Here is an 18,179-nt window from a genome sequence, read left to right on the forward strand (position 1 = left end):
TCCGAGAGATAGTGGTTCGAACCCCACTGCTGGCAGACATGAATATGGTTTTCCCTGGTTTCCCATTCTCACACCAGAAAAATGCTGCGGCTGTACCCTAATTAATGGCACGGCCGCTTCTTTCACATTCCCAGGCCTTTCCACACCCCATCGTCACCATAAGACATGTGTGTGCTTGAAACAAATTTAATTCCATTCATCATTGACTGTATTTAACACTGTCGTCCATGTAGCAGATTCTCTATCAATTATTTACCTAGTCTTCTCGTAAATTATTTCAAAGAACTTTGAAATCTATCGGACATTTTCTTTGATAAACTGTTCCATTCACGAATTCCTCTTTCTATAAATGGACATTTACCCCAATTTGTTCTTTAACTTCCAGATGTATCTTCATAATGTTAAACATTAGAATGAAATATATTATCAATAAATACGAGCATGTGGAACTAAACGAGGTCATGGAGATAGTTGCAAATAGAGGATCGTGGATATATCTTAATCATTTCACAAAGCCTGCAGATAGAATACTCAAAACCAATAAATCCATAAGGAAGATGTGTTTATTTGCGTATAGGGAAGCGCGTAAAGAGAGTTAAGAAAATCGGCAGGGAATTAAAATAAATATGAATTTAAATTAAGAAGACAAAGAGTACCTGCGTACTTTACATTTCGGAGCAAGCGCTTTGACAACTCTACTAAGAAAATACTTTCCGAAACGCTGCCTTACATGAAAGATTATTGTAGCTGGCGTAAGATGTGGTGGTGGTGATTATTGTTTTAAGAGGAAGTACAACTAGGCAACTATCCTCTATATAACACTAATCAGAGGGAAAAAATGGAAGGTATCCGACACTTAAAAATGAAGATATCGGCCATAGGAAGACAAGGGCCACGAAGGGCGTGAATAGGAAAGACTCCCTAGCTCTCGCAAACCTAATAGCGTCGGGGTCGGAAAAGAACAAGAGTTGACCAAGTGAGGTCGGATAGGATAGATGAAAGTGAGGATCCTGGCACAAGTAAGTGGAAGCAGTGCTAGGACTCAGCCAAGGGCCCCGTGGTCGCCAACCCATGCTCCAAACTTCAGAGCCCCTGGAGCCCCTTTTAGTCGCCTCTTACGACAGGCAGGGCTTACCGTGGGTGTTATTCTACCGCCCCCACCCACAGGGGGGGTGCTGGCGTAAGAAAACGTAAACATTAAAATCTCGAGATTTTAAGCCCAATTAGGTATTGACCTTGAAACTTATAGATTAACCTCACGAAAGCTTGACACAACTTGTTGACCATAACTCTAAGATTACTCTTATTAGGCTTGTTGGTAATTAACCAGCAGATGCAAGCACAGGAAAATACGTCGAAATTAGCTTCATACATCTAACTATAGATAGCACCTCAGACGAAAGTGAGAAGTGGCTGAAAATCAGTCTAGACAACCCCGTATGTTGCTGTCCAGCTCTGGGTAGCTATCTAGCGTTTCGGAGGTGGTTGCACGCAAGCCAAATTACCAGCTGATTTACACCCTCGGGTAGTTTACCTCCCGCGCAACTGCCATGCAGTTTACCAGCAGATGGTTGAACCGGCGCTAATCTCTATATGGCAGACATACCCAAGCCAACACACACGAAAATATACAGCACATGTACACTGATGACAGGGTACAGCCATATCCTCTGTCCCTTGGCAACAACCCACAACGACCTCTCCATTTTTGAACCCTGCTTCGAAAGTGGAGAATCAAATTTAATGTCAACAAAATTAGCTCGGCTTTTTCCTAAATCCTTAAGGACAGACCCACTTCCACTAATCTTTTTTTGGTGAAATGATTAGATGGAAGAAACTAAAACTAAATACCTGGACAGAGGTTCGATCTCACGGGCACACGAGCACCTTTAAGTCATAACGCTACTTAAGAAGACTGACAAAGTTTTTAATCTAGAAAAGAGACTAACGCTGTAAGTCCTCCTTAAGGCTACGTCAGTCCGGTCTGGAGTGTGGCAGCAAAATCACATTTAGACAAGGTCCAGCGCGTACTAAACCGTGCGCTTCGACTCATCTCATCTCTAGTTTAAACGAAATCGCGATATCCATGCTGAGCTCAGGATTGACGAGATTAGTACCGTACCAGAATCAAGAAGACTTCTCGAAAATCCTATTCTGGACTAAATCCAACGCCCTTAGGGGTGTATAGTTTTAAGACCACTTCTTATTTAAATTCTATGACATTGAGGAGGACGCAGCATGTTAATTGTTAACTTTGTAAGTAAGTTAAACGGTTTCAGAGAAATGAATATTCTTGTCATCTGGCTTCACCCTCCCGGGCAAAACCCCTTCCAGTTGTAATGTTTTAAGACTACTTCATATGTAAAATCTAAGACACAAAGGAGCAACCGGAACATGTAATTTTAACTTCGTATGTCAAACGGTTTTCGAAAAATTAATATTTTTTATCAGGCCTCACCCTCCTCCCTCTGTGGGTGGGGGTGGTAGAATAACACCCATGGTATCCCCTTACTGTCGTAAGCTGCGACTAAAAGGAGTCCCAGGACTCAACTTGGGAAAGTGGATTGGCAATCACGAGGCACAAAGCTAAGTCCTGTCATTGCTTCCATGTACTTGTGCCAGGCTCCTCACTTTCATCTATCTATCCGACCTCCCTTGGTGAACTCTTGTTCTTTTCCGACCCTGACGGTATTAGGTACCGAGGCCGAGAGAGTCTTTTATTTTCACGCTCTTCGCGACCCTTGTCTTTTTTTTGGCGGATATCTTCGTATTTCGAAGTGTCGGATTCCTTCCATTTTTCTCTCTGATTACATTTATAAAGAGGATGGTTGCCTAGTTGTACTTCCTCTTAAAACAATAATTACCACCACCATCTCCCCCCTTCCCCCAGACAAAAGCTTTTAGGAGAAAATTCTTTTAAAACCACTCTTCTTTAAACTATATGCATCGTCGCCATAAGACCTATCTGTGTCGGTGCGACGTAAAGCCCCTAGCCAAAAAAACAAAAAAACAAAAACAAAACTATATGCCATAGAGGAGCAACCATTACGTGAAATTTCAAACAACCTGTATATCAAACGGATTTAGAGATATTAATATTTTTGTCATCAGCCCTCAACCCCGGTCAAAAATCGTTGAGAGTTTTAAGACCACTTTCTATTTAAAATCTAAGACATAAAGTGAAATTTAAACCTCGTATGTCAAACAAATTTTCCCAAGTCTCACCCCCCCCCCCCCCCGCAGCCAGTCAAAACCTTTCAGGGTGTGTCGTATTAAAACCACTTTTTATTTAAAATATAAGAGACATAGGAGCAACAATCACGTGAAATGTCAACCTCGTACGTCACCTGCCAAGACTACTTGCTAAGGACAGCTGACGACTATATTAGTACCGTAGTTGTAGTTTATTCTAATGGGTGTGCGTCTAAAGATTAGTTATATTTGCAAGAGAATGTAACAGGGCATATGGGATAGTTGTTATTTCACTTCAGATGCTGCAGTAACAAGAAGCGCCACGACCCGAATGTGAACTGTGCAACAAACATATTATGTGACAAAAGATAATTGTCCCCTGATACTGAATTTTTGCACCCAAGACTAATGTGAAATTATTTCCACTTATGCACATTGTACGAATTGCTACTTAATAAACATTCAGCGTCATTCACACCAGAGAAATATGATGTGATAAATATCCATGACTGTCATATTGTATTCTTTTCTTTGTTTACGTTAGAAGTAAACAAACATTCTGTGCTGATTCTTTGGCTGAACTCAACGTTTGTTTTGATGGCGGAATAATAATAATAATAATATTATGTTGCTTGTTCGGAAAGTAGAAGCAAGTAGAGACTTATACCATGGTGTTTGGATACTCACTGATCAAGCAATTAGTAATGACATTTCTCTTTACAGCGTCTGATGTGGACTTAGGAATATAACGCTGTTAGCAGAGGCCGTCTACTACACCACAGTACACTGATATTTACATGTCTGGTGAGTACCTTATGATTTTGTCTCAACTGTCAGTGTCTCGTTATTTTTAGATGGTTGATCGTATTCATATATCTTTTATACCATCAATAGGAACAACGTGCTCTTGCACGGTTTCTTGTCGAACTGGACGAACTTCACTTGTTGTTCTCCTCTATTATACTATATATGTGATCGTGACAGTATTTGTCATAGCTTTAGAGTTTCTCGGAAACAAGTAGGCCTACAAGTAACTCATAACTGGCTATTTTTAATATCTTGTGTTTTGTGACCAAGATCACATTTCACGACGTTATGAGATGACATGTCTACCAGTACAAGCAGAAGAACAAGTTGTGAAATAATGATAGAATAGGCAGTACACATATTACTCAAAGTAGAAATTGAACACGAGGAAAGAATGCTGTTGGTGTTGATTATGAAGATATGGAATGATAATATTTTTTTTATAAAAGATTGGTTCCAGCTTATACTGTAAGCCTAATGGTTGTGGTGGTGATTTTCGTTTTAACAGGAAGTAAAAGTGGGCAAACATCTTCTATTTAACACTAAAGAGAGAAAAAGTGGAAGAGCCCAACACTTCAAAGAAGGAAGGTATCAGCAAATGAAAGGGAAAGGCCACAAAGAGGCCTAAGGGAAGTCAGAGAGCACACAGGCACAAGTAAAGGTAAAGGTAAATGACTTTATTTTCCTCCGATCTACAGCATTGAAGCCTTATTGATCTACTAAGGAGAAATATAATAATGCCCAACCTAGGCAGCTTAATCTAACATACACATATAATAATTCCTGTAAAATAAACATATCTGACACCAAAGCAAGGAAAAAAAGCCATATTGATATAAATAATAATAATAATAATAATAATCAAATGGCAACGAGGCAGAATGGTCTGTTGTCCCTAGTATAAGACAGTATGACAGTATGGCAATGAAAAACTAACTGGTAACATATTGCTATGTAGAGTACGATGTTGTGTCAGATTTGCATCTGCACTTTAAACAAGACAGTATGACAGTATGGCAATGAGAAGCTAAACTGGTAACATATTGCTATGAAGAGTACGATGTTGTGTCAGATTTGCATCTGCACTTTAAACAAAGAGTATATCACTTCCGGCCAGGTTCGCACTAAGCATACTTTCTTGAACACTGACCTCTCTGGTTCTCTACTTAAGTTGCAAACCTGGCTTCGTATTTCCTCCACTGTAGTGCCGGTGTGCAATTTTTCACCTTATGCTTCGTTACTGTTGACCACTATTTGAACTCTATTGTCTCACTATATTTATTATCTTTAGAATCCAGACAAATCACTACCTTAACTGAAACTATATTCGCTCACCATTAACTTGGACCCTCAGCTCATATACCAACCATCTCCACATATTAGCTTTATCCTTAACACCTATCCAATTTATAATCACTCTCTTCCTCATTCACTGCACACTTTACTGCCTACGAATTTAACTATTTAATCACTCTTGTCATAGTTACGAATAACACACAAACTCCGCAATTCTCATGTGCACACCAATTTACTTTCTACTGCAAATTGCTTTTTTTGCTTCTTGTCACTATGCCTTCGTCCAATTTGTTCTTCTTACCCCATATCTCTCTTAGGCTCAAACTTCTCCCTTTCGCCAGGGTACCCCTTGCTTCTTCTTCCTGTCTCCCAGCTGTAATTTCACTTCCTTTGTGTGCTCTTGTCGCAACTCGTGTTTCTGCTCCCACAATCACTTCCTGTATCTTCCTTTCTTCTCTCCCACAGGCCTTCGTCCTCTGCTCCTTAAATAATGCCCTGGTCTCGCTGGTTTCCTTCCTTATTTCCCTCCTCATCTCAGCTGTTACCTCTCTGGCTCCTTCTTTGATTGATTTGTAAATGGCTTCTATCAAGTTAATTTCTTCTTGCTGTGAGCTTTGGTCCAGTGTCTTATTTTATTTGGTTCTTTCTTTATCTCCAGGTCCGTCTTCACCCACTTTACTGTCTCTGACTTGCCTTTCTTCCACTCTCTTCCTCACTACCCCTTCGTTCTTCCTATTCTCTTCCATTTCCTGTAATTTCTTCGCTGTCCACACTCTGGTCCATAGTCCATTGGATACTACTAGCTGTTGCCCCTTAATGTAGGCTCTTAACCCTTGTATTTTAGCCCTAACTAAATGTTTTTTCAGGGTGTTTATGTTCTTTGCCCCTTCTCTTCCCATGTCCCTTTTAATCCAAATTTTTGTACTACGTATATTATCTGCGCCTCTTATCAGTACTTCTGCCATCAGGGTGGAAAACAACTTATCGGCCTATCACCCTGTTTTTTACCTATCCTTTCCACATCATCAATATCAGCTTCATCATTTTCATCATTTTCTGAATAACTTACACAACTTTGTAGGTTGTCAGCACTTTGTCTTCCCCTTTGTCTTCCGGCACTCCATATATAAATAAGCATTTCTTCCTGCATTCTCGGTTGCTGTCTTCAATTTCTGCTTTCAGCTTCACCACCTCTTCCTCCATCTCCTTTATTGATATTTCTCTCTCGCTGTTTTCCACTTTGTTCATTGTCTCATCTGTTTTTCCCTGTATCCAACGCCTCATATGTTCAAATTCCTTCATTTGTTCTTTCATCATATTTTTAATCTGCTCAAACGGGCATACTTCTTCCACCACTTCTTTCACCACTCTTCTTATGACCTCTATGTCTTCCCAGTTCATGTTGCCACTGGAAGTCGGGCCGGGGTTCACCTCCACACCTCCCATGGCTAACTACCATAATCACCGCTGCCACCAGTATCATCTCGCCCATCATTCTTGTTTCCACTTTACCTCCTTTATTTCTGTTTCCTTTTTCCATCTCCCCTGCCATCTTCCAATAGCTGCACGATATTGATCCACACCAATCATCTTCCTCTTCCCTCCTGTCTTACTTTTCCACTCACCGGTCACACTCCACACCGGCTCTACCGGCACCTCACTCAGCACGTCTGTCACCGAACGCTAACTAGGTTAGACTGACTGGCACAAGTAGGTGGAAGCAATACCAGATTCGTCTGGAAGAGCCATCGACTCCAATCCATGCTACTTGGTCGCCCTTCAGGTCACCTCTTATGATAGTCTGGGGCTACCATGCATGTATTCTACTACCCTTGCCCACAGGTTGTATATACTATAGGCTACTACCAACGTTTTGGTTTCTAGTATAAAATGTAGCACCCAGATTGGCTCTCAAGAAACACATTATGTGTCTGAATAGGCTCCTGCGTTACATTCAAATTGCCTCTGCAACACTGCCTACACCAGCCATTATCTAATGTCCTTTATTAATTGTTCTTTGTGTCTGTATTGTTTCTTAATATTACATGACCAGGCCTGGGCCATTCCACATGGAATAATTCAGTGTTGATTGTGTGATTTTTTTAAATCTACAATTTTACTGACTTGTTCCTGCATGAAAATGGATAACAAAAATAGTTTGTAATTTTGTTGTCTTGTTTTGCCTTTCATATAGGAGCCATTTTTCTAACATGGGATTTTCATAATGTTGGCATTTTCAAGTAGCTAATATGCAGGATCAGAAAATGGTGCCAAGACTTGAAACAGAAAACTATTTGTAGCAGAAACAAGTAGCTTGCTTGTACTTTAGTAAAGCAGTCCCTTTTTCTGGTCACAGCAGCTAAACATAGACCAAAACTTTAGCCATATTTTTGTTCAAAATCATATTTTTGGTAGAAGGACAGTCATCTAGGACTTCAAACTTTTATCACAAGTATTTATCACAAGTATTCCTCTACTCTCACTGTATGTAAATAGAAAATCATGCTCTAGAGGTGCTTTTTTTTTTTTTTTTTTTTTTTTTTTTTTTTTTTTTTTTTTTTTTTTTTGTGCATATGGTTAAAATGTTCAGTTTCATCCAAAGTTCCAATATTTGCATCCAAATAATTCTAGTGTGGGTGAAGATAAAAATATGAAACTTATTGGAATTGAGGGTCTGTTTGTCAATCAATCAACCAATCAATCAATCAATCAAACCCTATGAATAGTAAAAATTCAAAGTTCCTACTAGAATTTACTGGTGTATTATTCATGGAATTTCAATGTGGGGTTGAAAAATGGCAAAGATACTGTCGTTAATATGGATGGAAATAATACAAGTGGAGTAACTATTATCAGTACCTTATAATTATTTAGCAGAAAGACATTTACACATATATCTGTTATATAACAATTAAAGTAAATACATATTCAGTGTAGATCAATGAAATTTAGAATAACATTAAAGATTAATGCTACTCACACTTAACATTAACTTAAAGAGGTGTGCTTAAGTGCTTGTTGTACCAAACTGGAATTTCATTACATACTTTGCCCAAAATGTTATTTCATTTTCTTTCAGATTGACATTTAAGCTCTGGTGGCATCATCTTTCTCAGCACATTTGACAGTGGGGCCCAATGTTCTCTCATTGATTTATGAAAGGATGTTTGTGGACCTAGTGGCAGGTTAAACATAACACGAACATCTTGATATTCTCCACTTACTTAATTGACCCGAGCTGGATACCACTTATTATTGTATATGCAAGCGTTGCTGTCATTAACTATCAGAAGAGTCTCTGGCAATACTTTTCAACAGAAAAGCTGAAGAGCTGGAGATTTTATAGCACCTGGGAGTATCAGTGCCTGTGTTTCCCTTCTTTAAGAATAGCTTCATACATTTGAAATATTTTCTTCGTATAAATTTCATCCTCGTGTATATATATATATATATAGCCTAAGAAGGTGACACCTTTAATTTTTAACATTATCAACATAGGAGTAATATAGCTCTTTAGGAGTTTGAATATGGTCTCTGTGTGCCCTCTGCAGCTTTTGTTTTTGCTATGCCTCCTATACCACCACATGTGTCTGATACCCTACATCCGTGTGCAGAATTCTCGAAGGAAACTGCCTGAGGCACAATACTCTACGTCATTGTGTAGAGTTCTCCAAGGAAACTCTGTATGGTCTCTGTATGTCATCTTCTGCTTCCCTTTCTGTTATGCCTCCTATACCACCACAAGAATTCTGTCTATGGCCAGAGAATGTGTCTCTGTATGTCCTCTGCAGCTTTCCTTTTGGTTATTTCTCCTATACCACCACAAGAATTCTGTCTATGGGCAGAGAATGTGGTCTCTGTATGCCCTCTGCTGCTTTCCTTTCTGTTATACCTCCTATACTACCACAAAAATTCTGTCTATCAGCAGAGAATATTGTCTCTGTATGTCCTCTGCAGCTTCTCTTTCTATTATACCTCCTATACTACCACAAAACTTCTGTCTATCAGCAGAGAATATGGTCTCTGTATGTCCTCTGCAGCTTTCCTTTTGGTTATTTCTCCTATACCACCACAAAACTTCTGTCTATCAGCAGAGAATATGGTCTCTGTATGTCCTCTGCAGCTTCCCTTTCTGTTATACCTCCTATACTACCACAAAACTTCTGTCTATCAGCAGAGAATATGGTCTCTGTATGTCCTCTGCAGCTTTCCTTTTGGTTATTTCTCCTATACCACCACAAAACTTCTGTCTATCAGCAGAAAATATGGTCTCTGCCTGTCCTCTGCAGCTTCCCTTTCTGTTATGCCTCCTATACTACCACAAGAATTCTGTCTATGGAGAGAGAATGTAGTCTCTGTATGTCCTCTGCTGCTTCCCTTTCTGTTATGCCTCCTATACCACCACAAGAATTCTGTCTATGGGCAGAGAATGTGCTCTCTACATGTCCTCTGCAGCTTCCCTTTTGGTCATCCCTCCTATACCACTGCAAGAATTCTGTCTATGGAGAGAGAATGTGGTCTCTGTATGTCCTCTGCTGCTTCCCTTTCTGTTATGTCTCCTATACCATCACAAGAATTCTGTCTATGGCCAGAGAATGTGTCTCTGTATGTCCTCTGCAGCTTCCCTTTTGGTTATCCCTCCTATACTACCACAAGAATTCTGTCTATGGTCAGAGAATGTGGTCTCTGTATGCCCTCTGCTGCTTCCCTTTTTGTTATGCCTCCTATGCCACCAAAAGAATTCTGTCTGTGTGCTCACTTTACAGTGAAATGGTGTATGGCTTTTAGTGCCGGGAGTATCCGAGGACATGTTTGGCTCGCCAGGTGCAGGTCTTCTGATTTGACTCCCGTAGGTGACCTGCGCATCGTGATGAGGATGAATTGATGATTAAGATGACACATACACCCAGCCCCCGTGCCAGTGGATTTAACAAAGAATGTTTAAAATGCTGACCCTGCTGGGATTAGAACCTGGTACCGCTGTGACCAAAGGCCAGCACGCTAACCATTTAGCTATGGAGCCGGACACTGAAGTAGGTGAATAAGACCAACATTGAACTTGCGGTTACAAATAATTGCAAAATTCTTCCTGTTCTTACACTGACTGGAAGGCTTATCTCTGAAGTACATTAATGTCTCCACCTTGGGTGGGTGTTCTGTTATATTTTTATCAGATGCTTTTGAAATGTATGAATGGCAACAGTAGTAAAGTCTAAATAAGTACTAATCATACAGACACTGTGGATTTCAATGTACCATATTCCTAATAGAGGAATGTCCAATGAAATCGCTGGACCATGAATAAATTGTTCTCTGCAAAATCAGTGAAGAGTCTGCATTCAGGGTTTCTTACTTCTTTCCCAATGAAGCAGATTGAATTTGAGAGATATAATGGTTTGTTTTAAGAGCAAGTTTTGTCAACAAGTGTCTCAATAAAATCCTCAGTCAACTGTGTATTAGGCGTGAGCAGTAATTGCTGACCCACAGTTCCTATTTCTTCTTTCAGCATTTTTGAAAATCTATTCACATCCATGTAGTCTAAACTAAAAGACAGTAATGCTCTTTGTTACTTGCAGTGGTAGTATGTATATTTGACACATTTTGGCTCTACTTTGAAATTCTGTAACTGTTAAATCAGTAAAATCTAATACTTGACATTTTTACTGTGCATAGGGATCATATAGGGCTTATATTCCTGTGAGTTTAATACGATTATCATATCCCACACCAGAGTTATTAGGGCCCAAATATTAGAACTTTTGACAACAGTGAGCATTTTGACCCCATGCAAAGAGATCAACACTTAAGAAGATTATTATCTACTTACATACAGTGAGGGTCAGAATTACTGACTGCCTTAGGAAAACCAGCATGGTGATATTATTTCATTTAGTGTGTAAGATGTATGATTTAGGACAAGTGCCATCCAATTTAGGAAAGAGCATTATACCTATTCCTAGTAAAGTAGGTGCTTACAAATGTGAGAACCAGTGCACCATTAGTTAAGAATCCCATGTTTGCATAATTTTAACATGTATTATTTACACTAGAATAGAGATACTTGTTTAAGCTGGAGGGAGATCAATTTGGCTTCAGAACAAATGTAGGAATTCACAAAGCTGATCATAGAAGATCAACTTTAGAAGGACAAGCCCATGTACGTGGCATTTGTAGATCTAGAAATGTCATTTGAAAGATTGGTTGGACCAAGCTATTGTGATTCTGAAGGTGATTGATGTGTTCACATTTCAAAAAGGAAGGATTTTCTATAATCTGTACAAAAATTGGTTTGCAGAGATAACAATTAAGGTCTCTGAAAAAGAATCAGCAATCCAAGAAAGAAGTGAGGCAGTGTTTATATGGAACAGGTAATAAAGAATAAAAATGTAAATTTGGAAAAGAAATCACAATAAAAACTCTGAGATTTACCAGTGATATTATTATGTTGCCTGTGTCTGCAGAAGACAGTGGTATAGATGCATTCTTAGAGAAGGAGTATAAAGATATCCAAAACAAGAGCAGTCAAACAGTCAGGTGATGCAGGAAATGAAGTCTTAAAGATAATAGATGCATATTAATGATGGCAGAAGTAAGGAGGGAAGATGCAGACATATGATGATGCAAAGGAAGGCTTTAAAAATTGCTCGCTTCAAGTATACAAATTAGAAAGATGTTTTTGAAGACTTTTGTCTGGAGCATGGCATTATAATGGAGTGGAACATGGGCATTAACTGGCTCAAAAAGAAATATAATAGGAAGTTTTGAAATGTGGTGTTGCATAAGAATGCTGAAAGTGAGATGGACGAGCCTCCATGGCTCAGGTGCAGCATGCCGGCCTCTCACAAATGGGTTACGTAGTTCAAATCCCGGTTATTCCTTGTGAGATTTTTACTGGATAAAGTGGAGTCGGGACAGGTTTTGCCTGGCTCAGCCAGTTGAGGAGATGGCCTTCTGACCCTAACTTGGCAGGTTCTATCCTGACACAGTCCGTTAGTATTTGAAAGTGCTCACGTCAGCCTCGTGTCAGTAGATTTACTGGCACGTAAAAGAACACCTGCGGGGGTACAAATTTCCGGCACCTCGGCGTCTCGGAAAACCGTAAAAGTAGTTAGCGGTACGCAAAGGCAATAACTGAGGTGAGTGGAGCGAATCGCGGACGAAGAAAATTTAATAGGGAATCAAATTGGTGATAATAGAGCGATTTGGCTAAATTTGGCCTGAAGAAGAGATGGAACGATAGGCCACTTCTTATGACAGATTTGACGGAACTGTAGGTGGTAAGAGTGATAAGGTGCAGTGACGCCCCAAACAGTGGAGGTAGAGTACTGCCCTTCTCATAGTAAATGGGGTTCAAAAATAGGCTTTTGAACAAAAAAATCGTTTTAAATTTTGGTCTGTGATCAGCTGCTGTGACAAGGAGAAGGCTGCTAAAATTCTGTAGGTCTTATTGGTCCTGACATATGAAGGTCAGCGTACTGAAAATACGGTTTAGGTGGAAAAATAGCTGCTGTATGCAAGGCATAGCAAGAAGTTACCTACAAAGTATTTTTGCTATCCATTTTCATATAGGACACACCGGACTAAAAGTTCAGAATTTTTAAAAATTGTTATGCAGTTAGTTGAATTCAAATTGACTGAATCTATACTGCCTGATAAAACATTGAAGCATGTGACGTTATTTCAATGATTATAAAATTGAATCAAATGTACAAATAACTCTGGTAGTATGAGGCCACTTATCAACATGGTGTTGTACCACCTCTGGCCTGAATGCATATACTGATTTGGTTTGAAAGGGTGTCTTAAACCCATCATATCCGCTCCTGAGGCAAGCTGGCCCACAGCTGTTGTAACCGGTCCTTGATATCCTGGATACTGGCACTCGGAACTGAGTTGATATCCGAGCTGGTCTCACATGTTCTACTGCCCGTAGGAGTACACATGCCGTGTGAGGACGAGCATTGTCCTGTTGAAAAATGGCACCACAATACTGTCGCGTGAGGGGACGCAGGATGTCCGTGAAGTACCGTTGTATCGTCAGAGTTCCCTCAATCACTACCAGTCGTGACATGAAGTGATACCAGATGTTTCCCCACAGCATGACGCCAGCAGTAACACAGCTCTACCTCCCCAAAACATTGGAAGAATGGGATTTCTGCCCAGGTCGCCGTCATACTCGCAGACGATGGTCATCCGGGGTAGTGCAGAACACAATACGAGGCCATTCATAAGCAGGCCGTGCTTCCCGGTCTCGGCACCGCCCCAAACGCAGCCGTTTGTGTTGTGGTGTTAACTACGGAATGGGACTTCTGCCCACAGCAGCTGATGACTGTAATTTCCTAGTCCGGGTTCTGCTAGTCTTCTACCAATGGTGCGGGATGACACGGAATGCTGCAGGGAGTCTCGGATGGCAGGCACGGACCCTTGTGGTTCACCAGGATGAGTATAGTATACCTGCAGTCCACCATCGGGCCACTATCACATGCTAGTACCTCACGATTCGAGCAGCCGGTCAAATGAAAATACACTTGGAGGCTCCTTTCAAACTCTGCCAGGTGCTGTCTCACACCAGTACGCGGCATCTCCGTGTCTTCTCAGTGATCTCTCAACATCAGACGCCGGTGGCCGCTCTACCTGTCACAGAATACCCGCACGACGCTACATTGACATCCGACGGTTTCTTTAGGGTGCTTCAACCTTTTGTCAGGCAGTGCGAATACAGTCATGGTTAAGGGTAATGGTAGTGATTATTATTTTAAGAGGAAGTACTAACCAAAGGAGGTGAGACAGGATATAAGAAAGTGAGAGCCTTGCACAAGTAAATGGAAACAATGCCAGAACTCAGCTAAGGACCTCGTCGTCGCTAACCCACGCTCTCAAGTTAAAAGTCCTTTATCTATGCTATGAAAACCTAAGTTGCCTTCGGTACCAGTGACATTTATTTGTTGTCGACTGAGACACTTAAAAACTAGCTTAATTTCATACACTGTACTACGTCTAAGGGAGACGAATGAAAATATGAAACCCTTAAAGGGGGGAGGCTTAAACCGAGGTTTCGTATTTGTCTTCTCTCCATCTACGTTTTGGGATAGCCTGTTACGGCATAGAAATCTGTATCCTTATTTTCTACAGCTTAAACGGTGTTCTCACAATTTTTTATGTTTAATTCTGCGAGGGCATGTAAGCTCTGATTGATACTGCTATCTTACGGCTATAGTAGGAACTATTTGTTACCTTTCTCCTTGGCATTGCTCCGGCCAATCAGCGCTTGGTGTCGGCCATTTTGAAATAGACTGTCTCCAGTGAGAGAGAGGGAAGCGAACGAGGCATTTGCTGGCTTTCCATCATGGCTAGAAGACGTTGGTGCATCGGTCTCCAAGTAATGCTTTGGAGTAGCAACATGGACTGTGGATAGTGGTTTTAAAGGATGTAGGGTTGTGCTCCACACCCTTAGTGTATTTTTCAAACATCCTCGTAGTGTGTGATTTTTAATTTACATGCAAGTATGATTTTCAACTGGTAAGGTGCACATGGCTTGCCCGTGTTTAAATTTTTCTACTGCTGGAGCAACCAACCAACCTGTAAGTCAACCTTCTTATTTATTTGCTATTTTCATCGGCGGTGAACTGCTTCTGTGATTTTTTTGAAGAAACCTTTCAATCACCAATATAAGTGATGCGTGCCGGAAAATTTTGTGGACCATTCATTGTTAAGTAAAATTGTACTACCCTTTCAAAACAAACGTATCGGGTTGAAAAAGGTTTTAAGTTGTTTATTTAATGCACCTAGTGTGTAATGTTTCACGATATGGAATTTAAATGTTACTAGGGGAAATTTCAAAGAAAAGTAGAAATGTAAAATATTATTATTATTGAATATTGATTATTATTATTAATAATAATAATAATTATTATTATTAACCGGTAATGATGTTACTGCTGTTCTGAAATTTTGTTTTAAAGGTGGGGTAATACTTGGGAGTTCCAGTAAGGATTATTTCTGCAATTCCGGTTGTTCTATATTCCTTCTGGTTTTAATTTAATATCGTTTATTTTTGGGTTTTTACGTGCACTTTGGGATAGTTTGTTGCCTTACTTTTCCTCCATTTTTGGTACCATTGTTGGTAGAGTGTCGGCCTCCGGATCCCAAGATAGCGGGTTCAAACCCGGCAGAGGTAGTCGGATTTTTGAAGGGCGGAAAAAAAGTCCATTCGACACTCCATGTCGTACGATGTCGGCATGTAAAAAATCTCTGGTGACACATTTGGTGTTTACCCGACAAAATTCATTAAATCTCAGCCATAGACGCCCAAGAGAGTTTCAGTTTACTCGGTCTGCCATCTAGTGGTGGCCTAGAGTAAAACGGAACGTCGAAATTGACGAGCAGACAGCCAGATGGCGTCAAATTGAAATGTCTGCACACGGTAGCTGAGGCCATACGATTATTATTATTACCATTGTTGGTCCACTAACGGGATTGGTCCCTTCCTGGTTTAACAATTAATTATGGTTGCCTTGGGGACGATGTTTTTTTAAAGAAGTGATGGTTGTGATTATTTTTATGTTGGGAGACTATCCTGTTGTATGATTTTTCTGTAATTTTATGAAACCGTGTTGCGTGTTAACTGTTTCTTTTGCGCTCTTGCCCTTTCTCTTCGGGATTTGTTGTGGTGGTTAACTTTTCCCTTTGAAAATTTAACGTGAAGCACTTGACATCCTGTGCTGGATCTCCCACTGTATTTTAGTTACCCGATACCTGATGTGAATCGGAAAGAGAGTATCCATCTCTCAAAGGATATCTGTGAAGCAAAGAAAGTTGGTATTCTTTTCTATTTCTTATAAGTTGCCATTTCCCAAAAATGATTTATTTCCTCTCTTAAGAAAAAGATTTGGTGGTTGTTGCGAAAGTAAACTGAAGTGATGATTGTAACATTTCCTTCCTTAATATATTTTCTTGCCCACCGGCGGTTTGTGATTTAGTTTCGTTATTTTAGGTTTTGTTCAACTTGAAGGTACCATTTTATTTACCTTAGTTAATTTCTTACCGACCGGCGGTTTTAAATAATATTCCCTTAATTTATTTTTGTGTTTCTTGAATTTAATTGGAATTTTCCTGTTGTTTTAGTGAGGTCTGATTATTTTATCTAATTTAATTTAATTTGAATTTAAAGACCTCTTTAGCCTTATCCTATGTCTGTGGGGTTTATATTTAGTTCTGGTACCTATTTTGTTTTAGTAAAACTAACTGCGAGGATGGCCTGTTATTTAAACTGTTAATTTTTGAGTTTCATGAATTATATTTATTTTTAAAAGAAAGACTTGTCTTGTTTTCTACTCAACATTTATTTGGCACACTGTCAGTTGGTAGCTTGATCCACCCACTTTGTTTTCTACCACCTGGAGGTAAGTTCACTTTTTCCTATTTTCTTTATTTGTGTTCTGGGTGTGTAGTGTATGTGACGCTTCCTGTTTGTTTCTTTTGCACTGAACCTTGTCCTGTGTAATGTAGTTTTGCTTCCAATCAGCTAAGTTGGTACCGGGTTACCTAGCTGGTGGGGCAATTTCTTGAATCTGTCGTTCATTCACTGTGTAACCAGCATCTTGATAAGTTCTTAGGAGTTGTAATCGTTCAACGAGTAAGTTAAGGTCTTTACAGTATCTTACACCTGCATAGGGTAACAGAGTTTTGCTGTTAACATTAAGAATACGTGTAGTTAGTTGATGCATAGGAAACGGAAGAACTTGTTTTGAGGTAGTATGTGCTTCTGCAATGTCTTCTGTAGATAAAACTTAACACGGGTTGATTGTGAAGAAGCGGTAAAGATCTTCTTTATCTTCTACTACCACATCCCTCTCCTATTCTTGAGATATTTACACAGCGACAGAACGTGTAGTCGGCTTAGAAAATAAAGCAGAATGAAAAAGCTTCGATGGTAAAGAAACGTTGAGTTCTTCTTCTTCTCCTTATGCATCTCCTCTTCTTGCTTCTGTTTATCTGGTGGTGTGAGGTTAGTAACAGAACTTGTTGTAGGCTGAGATGATGTCGCATCGTTTGGGTCATGCTTCTTTATATTGCGCTTTCTACATTTAGTTAAAGTTTCTAAGCGTCCTACTGGTAGATTACTTAAACAAATGTGTTTAGAATTCACATGTCGTGTGAGATCATCAGACCTGTTGTACGTAGCAGTACATTGTTTGCATGCAAATATTCCGAAGTTATGCTTTACAGCTTTATGTCGTTGAAAATTGTGTCGTCTTGAAAATATCACACTACATAGATCACACATAAACATAATAGATATTTTTAATATTAACTTGCACACTTAGGTAGATATGATGTATCATTTTACACTGCAGCCGACAATAAGATAATGAGATGGCGGACTTTGAGGTGACGCTGTGAGTGTGCTCCGTGTTTATCCCGCGCTAGTCCGTGGGTTGTGTGAAAAGCGGTGTTAAGTAGTAACTAGTGTACGTTGGAAGATGCCTTCAGTCAAAGGTGCACACGAAAGACTGGATAAATTTGAATCGGCTATGAACAGGTTCGAGGCACGCCTAGAACTTGTTGATGGCTCCCAAGGCTCCAGCACAACCAACCCTGCTGGTAACTTCCTAACTTCCTTGAGGCAGGAACTCGTGGAATTTAGGTCTGCGATAACCAGTGAACTCAAGTTGCTTAGAAATGAACTATACGGTCTTGAACATAGACTGGAGGAACAAGACGAACTACTGGATGAGGCAGAGCAGTACAGTAGAAGAAACTGCTTGCTGATACATGGTATCGCCGAGAAGCCAAGTGAAGACATTTATAGAAAAGTGAAGGACGTATTCTCCAAACATCTAGAGTTGGAAGTGCCCATGGAAGAGATCGATAATATCCACCGA

At 40.0% G+C, this 18,179-nt stretch overlaps 1 protein-coding gene across 2 annotated transcripts in view; it reads left to right on the forward strand.

Annotated features, from left to right (window-relative positions):
• Positions 1-3,743: 3,743 nt before the first annotated feature.
• LOC136883224 (uncharacterized) overlaps positions 3,744-18,179 on the forward strand; it is an 81,833-nt gene continuing 67,397 nt past the window's right edge. The window contains exons 1-2 of one of the 2 annotated variants that reach the window (XM_067155423.2): positions 3,744-3,841; positions 3,916-3,996. The gene's annotated coding sequence lies outside the window, so the exon portion shown is untranslated. Of the gene's footprint in view, positions 3,842-3,915; positions 3,997-4,645; positions 4,667-18,179 lie in introns of those variants that run through there. The other variant, XM_067155424.2, reaches the window with a different exon arrangement.

Source organism: Anabrus simplex, chromosome 11 (genome assembly GCF_040414725.1).
Source record: "Anabrus simplex isolate iqAnaSimp1 chromosome 11, ASM4041472v1, whole genome shotgun sequence".
Lineage (NCBI taxonomy): Eukaryota > Metazoa > Arthropoda > Insecta > Orthoptera > Tettigoniidae > Anabrus > Anabrus simplex.